Source organism: Octodon degus, unplaced genomic scaffold (assembly GCF_000260255.1).
Source record: "Octodon degus isolate 3935 unplaced genomic scaffold, OctDeg1.0 scaffold00150, whole genome shotgun sequence".
NCBI lineage: Eukaryota > Metazoa > Chordata > Mammalia > Rodentia > Octodontidae > Octodon > Octodon degus.
The window spans coordinates 5,304,224-5,314,610 of NW_004524726.1; the positions used below are offsets into that span (position 1 = coordinate 5,304,224).

Genomic DNA, 10,387 nt, shown 5'->3' on the forward strand with positions numbered 1-10,387 from the left:
GAAATAGCAGTTATGGTTAGCAGAGAATGCTTTTGCTTTTGCACAAAATGTATATTAAATAAACATGTAATAAAAGAGTTTGCAGAAATGAAGTGTTTGGTAGTTTAAGAATATACTGATTATAGTGAAAATAGACCTGACAAGTATGGAGTTTTGGCTTTATTTTTTCCCATTTATACTTAGAGGTACAAATGAAGTTAATCACATGGCAAGGCTCAGAAAGTAAATTTTTAAATAAATATAATGATCATGTGGTATGCATTGTACTCTATAGTATAAAAGATACATTATCTGGACTTGGAAATATGCAGTAATACTGTTTTATTTAAAACTCAGCCTCAGCAACTTAAGATAACATTTTTAATATCATACAGCAATGCTTACTTTACATTTGTTTAGTACAAAAAAGAGGTTAGGTTTGGTGGAAGAGACATTTTTCAAGGACTGAGCAGAAGCCTTGGGAAGAATACGCCTATGGGAACAGGAGCTGGAGCGTGATGCTCGCGACGCAGACGGGCAGGACAGGGTATCACCAGTGCAAAAGAAAGGAGTGCGTTCACTGAAGTCTATCTAAACTTTGGTATGCTTTTGCATGACCACTAAAAATAAACAGTATGGCCCAACATTCCACAGAATTACTTTCTAAAGCCACCATCCATATGCTATGGGGACGCAGAATTATGTTAATTGCTAATTAGTAGAAAATACAAATATGTCACACACCTAATATATTTAGGGATTTTATGGATTCGATCTAAAATGACTCCCCTACACCTCAAGAGTTTGGAGCTCATTGGTCCGTGAGGGCACCGCGTTCATCAGTCCATTCATGGGTTCAGTAACAGATTGTGCCTTAGCAGGTGGGGTCCGATGAGGAGAGGCCATCACGCCGGGCGGACCCGCAGGGCACCCCTTCCTCGTGGCTCCGCCGTCTGCCTCTGCTTCCTGGAGGCCCGGGCGTTAGCAGCTTTCGCAACCCTTCCACCAAGCCACCCCATACGCCGAGCCAGCCAACCACGCGTGAGAAGTGTGGCCTCAAATGTACTTCTCATCTTTTAAGTTGTGGGTGTCAGGTATCGTGTCTCAATGGTGGATAGTGTAGTTGAGATGATGATTAATTTCCAATAAAAATATAGCTTAAGGACATGATAATTAAAATATGTGGCCAATATTTAAATGAACATTGCTTTTATACAGGATGTAGTAGATGTAGTTCCAATTTTAGAGAAAGCAAGACTGATTAAAGATTGTAGATTATTACAGGCAAATATTGAATCTCAGAAGATACATCCAAGTACTATGTAGGCTATTACTTAAATAGTTTTTCACAAATATATCAATTTATGTATTTATTTATTTTTCCAGTACTGGGGATCAAACTCAGGACCTTGCACTTGCCAGGCAGGCATTTATGCCACTGAGCTATATCCCTGGCCCTCAATATGATTTTATAATTATTTTTTCTTAAAATAGAATATTACTATTTACCATTTACTGGAAAAGATTTCCAGAAAAAAGTCAAATTATGTAATAGAATTTTGCTTATATTTGTCATCAAGCAAATGTTGAATAAAAATTAGATTTAACTCTGCAGATTCAAAAAAAAGTTTTTAAATGATAAAAACAAGTCAAATTTTAGTAATATCAGAAATCAGGTTTATAGAATGTCATATAAAATAGGATGTACAGCCTTCTGTAATATAAAATAGCTTATATATTGAGTCTTTAAATTATATCACTGTTGAATTCTGTGTTTTCTGTATTCTCTTGTGACTTTGGATTGTGTGTGTGTGGAGAATCTGGAACTATCATTTAATTCTTTCTCTATATCTCAAAAAACTAGGCAACAGTGATTATTTGCAGATCAAGGTCAACCTTGTACCCCTCATGGTAAGTGAGGCAAATGGGAAGGGAGAGAAAAGATGTAATGAATTACACAGGAGCAGTTCCAGCATACTAAATCAGTAAACCTTGGGAGATGCACAGTGGTACAGCTACTTGGTAGCTTCCAGGAGCAGATGCTTTATTTGTATTAGACTACTCCTCACATTTTATTGAAGACCCTCTTCTACATGGTCCTACTAGATGTGGCTTCAAAAGTTGTGGGGTAGAAATGTGGGATATGTTCATTTAAGAAATATCTCTGTGGGGACTGGGGAGATGGCTCAATGGAATAAGTGCTTCCCTGGCAAGCACAAAGGCCTAAGTTCAATCCTTGGTTCCACAAAAAAAAAAAAAAAAAAAAAAAAGCCCCCAAGAAATATCTCTGCTATGGGCCATTCTGGTCTTGTGATTATGGTGGAGCACTTGATTTCATTGTAATGAAGGTCCAGTCCTTCAGACCCTCTCCTCATCTCCTCATTTCTAAGGTCAGCTCGGGTACACTACCACTGAATATGAGTTTTGTGAGCCCAAATGTACAGGTCCTTAGACACAAAGTCTTACATAATGTGTCATCTTTACTAACTATGCTAGCTTTCATTACCAAGTCCTTCTTTTATAATGTGTCACTTTTGTTTCTATTAAACATTTTCCTGAAGGCTGTATCCCCACCGTTCACACATTCTTTTTTTCTTGAATGCTGAAGTCTGTTCAATATTAGGTAAGAAGGGAGCATATATAATTCTAGCCAAGTATATGTAAAACAGTCCAATACTAGAATTGTATTCTGAAGTTACAAATCAAACGCCTTGCTGCTTGCACATGGGCCTGGCATTCTATCGATGGAGCATTTCACATTGTCAGTCAACAGCCAGCTCCTAGATGGGCTGGGCAAAAGATGTATCCAAGGGAAGATTCTTGACTAGCAACAGAGAAATTGCCCAGAATCAAAACAGGAGCCCCACTGTTACTTGAAACTTAGCTGCCAGAAATTGATTTGGTTGTCACTGACATTTCCCCTCGGGCAGAGCTTCAAAACTAAATTTATCTTTTCGAAGGCCAATATTAGAAAGCCAGGAAACACTGAATTTAGTCTCTTAATTATGTCTTAATGCTAGTAAAGCCATGTCATGCTCAGGCTAAAAATACCAATTTTACTCTAGGAAAACAGGTAAAATATAGCTAGAAAAGGCAGTTAAAGCCCAAATATAAAAGTGGGAGATCTATTTTTAAATGTGCAAATGATATCAAATATTAAAGGGACATTTTATACTGGCAAAATATATCATATATTGAAACTCTTAGGCCCCGGTGATTCATATATTGAAATTTTTACAACTTACACCTCTGTAAGTGAAAAAAAACCAAACCTGTATTATTAACATGAAGTTTCTGAAAGACAGACAACTTATCACGAAGATGAATGTTAAATGTCTGGCAAGATATTAGTACTCAAATTTTAAGTGGGAATTGTTGATTCCATCTGAATAGATTCAAAGCATAATGAAACAAGATTCCTTTCAGCTGCTTTGACAAGCGTCTCTCTAGTTATATTAACTTAACACTCTCTTCTTGCCTCAGTGAAGCGTCACAGCCACATGCAGGGGTCCACATTTAAGGCAGGGGGTAGAAACAGTCGCAGTAGGTTGGAAAAGCTCACGATCCATTTCCACAGCTTAGCCTGAGGTAAAGCATAGCTAACCTTTGAGATACCACCGAGGAAATGTAGAAGCAGAATGATTTTCTTCACAAAGCAGAAAATGGTAGAATGTTTCCCACCCTGTTTTTAGGCCATTTCCTGAGAATGTGTTTATAAAACGATATGAGGAACATGCATGAACAATTTGTGAAATAAGGAAAGAAATAGAACAATAGCTCACTGGAACAATTTGCTAGGTAATTTTCATAACACTAGGGCATAAAATACAAACATTAGTGACATAGATTATGGATTTCAATTTAAACCAATAGCCTATTTTCATCACAGCTATTTTTCAATAGTTGTAAATATGACCTACCTTTCCCCCACTATATTATGCTTTGGTTGTTGTTGTTGTCATTGCTCTCAACTTACTGTCTCCCCTGAATATCACCTACTCTAGACAAATGTAAGTATGCTTGATATTCCCTCCATTCTGTGGGGCTGAAAAGTAAACTCTTTGCAACAAAAATATTCTGTCTCTGCAAAATTCCTATAATTAAGATAAAAATGCGAGTTTGAAAAACAGATAGATTTGATGGTCCAGGTTTGTAGAGACCTTTAGCTGCCTGTGTTGGGAGGGCCCATCTGCCAGGAGCCCTAACCATAAGCCCATTCCTGCTCAGTGCACCTGGTCACAGGGTTTGTGCTTTTCACATGGACAGTTGAGCAGGTCATGTGAATCCACACATGGCTATGAGACAAAGTCATCTCTGAGCCAAGAAAACTGTCTGCTGCTTGCCCCTAGACTCCTAGGGACTGGCCCTGAATTCCTCTTTAGCAATATTATAAGTATGTCTTCTCTGGTCCTTTTTGTTACCCTGTGCAAAAGGAGCTGAGAAACTGGGTGTGTTGTGCTGCTCCTCTGGCTACTCTTTCTGTGGGAGTAAGACAGCTTTTCTCTGTTTCAGGGTTCCTGTGTCTCCTGTCAGATCTCTCTAAGTTCATTTCTTTGCTGCCACAGAAGAATGCTAGACAGTAGAATTTTATTTTTAATTTTTAATTTTTTTTTTTTTTGGTGATTCCAGGGATGGAACTTAGGACCTTGCACTTGCCAGGCAAGCACTTATTCCATTGATCTATCTCCCTGTCCCCAACAGTAGAATTTTAAAAAGGTAAGAAATTTATTTCTTTAGGTTTGGGGCGGTGGGCTAACATTAAGGAGCCAAACTGTGCTCAGAAGCTTTGTACTGTGTTGCAGAAAGCAAGGAGACATTTTATACTAGCAAAATATAGCAGAAAGCAAGGGGCACAGGAAAAAAAGTGTGAGAGCAAAGGCAGAGAGAGAGAGAGAGAGAGAGAGAGAGAGAGAGAGAGAGAGAGAGAGAACCTCATGATCCAATGAACCCTTACAGATGCCATCTCCTACTACTGCCAGTGACAATTAAATTTTTTCTCCTGATTTAGAACAGACTTACCAACCACAGCAACATCTCTAAAACTTGGAAAGCTATTAGTTTGCAAGGAGAGTGAAATCCAGAAAATCTCCCCAGCTATCAGAGTCTTGAGTATTCAAAAGTAAAAACAGAACACATATTAGGAGAGGAAAAGTAGGCTTTAGATATACAGTTTTAAAATCATCTATATATAGCTAGGAATTGAAGTTGTGGACATCATGTGATTGGTGGGGGAGAAAGCAGAGCACAACAGAAGCTTTTGTTTGTACTTTGAGTCACTTCATTAGCTAAAAGCATGGTAGAGGAGTACAAACTTGCACAAAGAGAAGGCCAGGAGAACAGGAGTTATGGTTTTGTAGAATCTTCCAAAGAAAGGAATCTTCCAAAGAAAAGCGTGTATTCAACACCATTCAAAGAATAGTAGCGCTGGCCAAACAGCTCAGTGGATTAAAGTACCTGCAGAGGCCAGGGGTTCAATCCCCAGGTCTGCAGTGCTGGCCCCGCTCCCAGGGTGGGCTGAGATAGCAATTGAGCCTGGGCATGGTGGCACGCACCTGTAATCCCAGCTTTTAGGAGGCTGTAAACACGTAGATCACTACAAATCCAATCCAGTAATGATTTCCTGAATACCATGTAGACCCTTCTCTAAAATAAAAAAATAACAGTAGTATTAGTTTAAAAATATTTATTCAATTTAGTAAAAGCAGAAAGAAACAAGTAAAGAGTGACTGGACTGCCAGTGAGTTTGATAGATATATGAAAATGTTGGGAATTAGTGGGTGAATTAGTGGGTGATTATTCCACAATGGGAATAATTCAGAGTGTAAACTTCTCTAGTATCTATAAGAACACACTATGCGATTAAGAGAGGTAGAGTGAGCTGGGATTGGAAGGATTCATGGAAAGCACAATTGTAGAGTGCCTTTTTGTGGAGGAGGAGTCACTTGCCTCTACTATCACACTGGAGGGAAGCAGGGTAGTGTAGGCATTGTAGGCATTACTATTATGTGGAAGATAAAATTCTGACAGCTTTGTTTGCTCTCCAGACAAAAGAGGCAAAATATGAACTGACACATGTCCTAGACCTGAAGGTCAGAATCTGGTGCAGAACTAGTAAAATATGCTTTCAAAAAACATGAGCAAGTCAAACAGATAATTAAGGCAGTAGAGTCTGACAGCGCTAATGGCCATTCTCAAGGTCAGAGATCTATAATAAAAATTCGTGGGTGACTCTGCAGCAGCATTTGTCTTCTAAGGCGGAGGGATTCAGCATATATCTGAGATTAGCTCTGTCTATGATTGATACTTAAAATGTGCATTTGCACCACTTGGGTAATATTTCACAGTGCTTATATACACACACTGCATTGCAGATCCAGGCAATAAGAATCTTCTTGGTGAGAAAGCAGCATTCCTACTTTCATAGCTCTCTAAGAGTGTCAGTGGAAACCCAAAAGGAGAACCACTGATGCAAAGAACAAAAGTGGTAAAGAAATTCCAAAGCCAGAAGTCTCAGGAACTGTGCAAGCTGTGTCCAATCATGTTTGAAGCTGTGGCTGTTCCGGGTGGGAACCCTCGCAAGCTGTGCGTGCCACACGTCTACAGACAGGGAGCAAGAGCAGGCTTGCTTTGGACTCAAGCTAGTCAAGCAAAGCAAGGCCAGCGCACTATTTTGTCATAAACAATGTAAACAAATCACTTAAGAAAGTGTATATTGTTCTCTGAAAGTGCTCAAAGACAGAGTTTTAATTACTGGGTCATTTATAGATCATAGTCAAAACAACAAAATAACATTGAACTTAAACTTGACTAGGTAATTATTTTTTCAGGTGTAATGCAAACTAAATAACAATTATTTCTTGCTTGATATTGTAAATCACTTGAAAAATTTTATCTTGACGAATTTTGCTTTAGAGTACCTATAACATTGCATGAAATACTGGCATTCCACAAGAACTATCAGTTATGACTACGGCATAAGAACTATTGAGTCAGTCTAACATGTATTAATGTCAACAGAATTATTTTATAACTATATACATTTTTCACTGAAGTATTATCAATGTGGTCACCACTGTAAAGAAAATAATCTCTTTAATATTTTTATCATTTTCTACTGCAATGACTCAATTACCCTTTATTTTAAACTTTACTGTTGAAAGGTTTTTAAAAATTGTCAAAATTTTATTATATACTAAGAATAATATAGTGAAGAAATAATCCAATATCTTAAGTATCTTTTACAGCACCTACATATTATAACTCAAAATATTAATTTTAATTAAACATTATAAAGGCAAAACATTGAGAAGATTTTGTACTAAAAAACATAACTGAAATTTCTCTTTGTTTTTAATTGAGGATAAGGTCATTATAGCCAAAAGTAATGAAAACATATCCACAGAAATATTTGTACACATATATTTATGGCATCATTTTAATTGATAAAATATGAATGTAACTCAAACATCTATGGTTTAATGACTGAAGAAACAAATATTGTGCATACATATAAATATTGTGCATTATTTCTTTAATGTAAATAAGTAAAAAATTGGTATATACCACCTGAATAAACCTTGACAACAAACTAACTGACAAAAAGTCACCAATATGTAATTTTTCTAATTCTATTTATATGAAAATCTGCAACATAGAACTCCACAGAGATGGAAGAGAGAGGGCATTAAGAATTGAGAGAAAATGGGGTATGACTGCCAGTGGGCCTGGGATTTCTCTTTGGGATAATAAGATGTTCCAAAATTAGGTAGTGGAGATGACTGTGTAATTTTGTGAATATGTAAAAATACTAAATTACACAATTTAAAAGGGCAAATTTTATTACATGCTAATTACGTCTCAAAGCTGTTATTAGGAAAGAAGTGGCATGCAGTTTTAAAAATTAACAAAGATTTCTGTTAATTTCAGTTTAATTTTATATGAATATATTTTCCTTTTCTTCTCCTTTTGCTTGTTCTAGCTAGAGTGGATTATAGCTCCCCCCTGATGATGAATTTCTAAAACACTTTGACATGTTCCTCTTAAATTTGCTTCAGACTCATCTGTTCCTCAGTACTTGCGCTTTCCTCTATCAATAGTTTCAGTCTTGTGAATCACTTTTCTAAAATTTCTCTCTCTGTCTTTAAAAATAGCCCACTTCAACTGCCATAAATGCTTTGGGGATCACATTTCTAAAATCTTTATTACACAATTCTTAGTTTACTGTTATAAGTAAAGTATTTCCCCAATTTCTTTACAAATAACTATTCTTCTTATCTTCACACTTGAAATATATTTTGTGGAATCTTTCTTTTCTAGATGATAATCATAAAACCATTAAGGATTCTATTCCAATGGAAGTAACCAAGTCAAAGATGTTGTGTTCTAAATATAAGATTAAATGCAAATGCCTCATTAAAAAGCAGATTCTTAAAGTTATTCAATGGGATAGGGCACAAAATATTCAATATGGTTAAATTTAACAGACTGCAAAATCTTATTCAGAAGTATTCCATGGGCCTAGGACAACATTAGACCAATCTGCTTCTACTGCTACATTTCTATGCTAGTGATTTTTTTAATACAAGCTGTTACCTTCCATGCAATGTCCTTGTCTAACTCAATCTTTTAATATCATTTTTAAGCATAATTTTATTCAAATTTCACCTCATCCAAGATGTCTTTACAGCTGTACATAACTTCTTTATACACTCATAATGCACCACTTAAATACTGAAGACCAGTTTGGGCTTTATACAATTGAATGTCACACTATCCTTATTGTACTGTTATTTCATACATAAATAGTTTGTCCTATAATTGGATTTCAAGTATTTTAATGCATGACTCTTTTATATAGATTTCATAAAATGTAAGTAAAAATGGTCATTATAAAGATCATGGTTTATGTATAGGGACAGATATATAAAATATGTGAAAATAATTCAAATTTCACATGGCGTGTTTTATCTCTTAACTGACTGGTCATTTAGTTGGCATTTTGTTGGTAATTATTACCCTTCTAGTAACAGCAACATAGAAAGTATTGAAGGCTATCAAATGAAATAAAAGACAAAATTGTATGTGGCAGTTAAAGGAATTTTTCTGCACAATTATGATCTACCTTGTGAAAAATTGAAAGAAAGCAAGAGAGACTCAACACAAAAAATGTATTTTGGCTTCACTGATAAGAAATCATCACCAGGGGCTGGTGAGATGGCGCAGTGGTCTAAAGCACCTACTTGGAGCAAGCTTGGCAAAGCACGGGGACCACAGTTCAATCCCCCAGCACCACATGCCAGCCAGCCCCGCCCCCTGCTGGGCTGAGCTGGCCACACACACACACACACACACACACACACACACTCACACAGGAGAAAAAAAAAAAAAGAAATCATCACCAGTAAGTGCAATTTTATAATTTTGGAAGTGACCAAAAGAACAAGAGAGTCCCTCGGGGAAAAGGCAATCAGTAGGAAGTTCTTACTGGCTGCAGTTCACAGATAAATATTGAAGAGGAAAACACATTGTCCATTTCATATTTCAAACTTATATGCTATTTTATTCCTTTGAAAATTGATATAAAGTAAGTATAAGAACATGATCACTGGTGAGCATCTCCGGTGGACCCTACTGTCCCCTGTAATGAGAGTGCCCTGCTTCCTTAGTCGCTGTGTTCTCCACATGTTCTTAGCTGGCAGGGTTCTACAGCATGGTTCATTTTTTTCTTTTTTTGTCTCTTCAGACTTTCATGGAATGGATTGGTATTAATTCTTGAAAGTGAAGTAGCTGTCTATTGTGAAAGAAACAAGGTTTGTAGGAGTCAGCTAAGATTTAGTGAAAGAGAATCTATATTTTACAACCAAAAGAAATTGTGCAACAGAACAAGATGATGTGCCATAGATTATGTCTGGCTTATTTTTCCAGGAAATTTTAGTGCATAATCCTTATCACATTTCACAGTCAATGTCTTCAAATCATGTTCTCACTTTCTATTAAAAGCCTCCTTCATTCAACTGAGTTATTTATTTTAAGGCCTCATCGTGTCTCACATGATTCTCTTTAAGCGTTTGTTCGTGACATTTCAACTCAGGACCTTTTTGTCTGTACATGTCTTTCCCACTATGTCATTCACTGTTCTGTGATGAGGGGAACTTTAAAATTTCTTTTAATAGCAGCCATTCAGGACCTTTAATTGAATGATGTCACTCTACCTTTCCTGAAATTGCTCTTTTTTGTAGTTTATAAGGTTTCATAAGGTTTTAGAGATTAGGGATGTAGCTGTGTGGCAGGACCTGCCACAGGGTGGATAAGGTCCTGTGTTTAATCCCCAGTACCAGAGAGAGGGGTAGGGGAGAGAGAGAGAGAGGGGAGAGAGAGAGAGAGAGAGAGAGAGAGAGAGAGAGAGAGA

At 36.8% G+C, this 10,387-nt stretch overlaps 1 pseudogene; it reads left to right on the forward strand.

Annotated features, from left to right (window-relative positions):
• The first annotated feature begins 6,517 nt into the window (after nt 1-6,517).
• The window catches only part of LOC105743691, a 5,817-nt pseudogene continuing 1,947 nt past the window's right edge, over nt 6,518-10,387 (forward strand).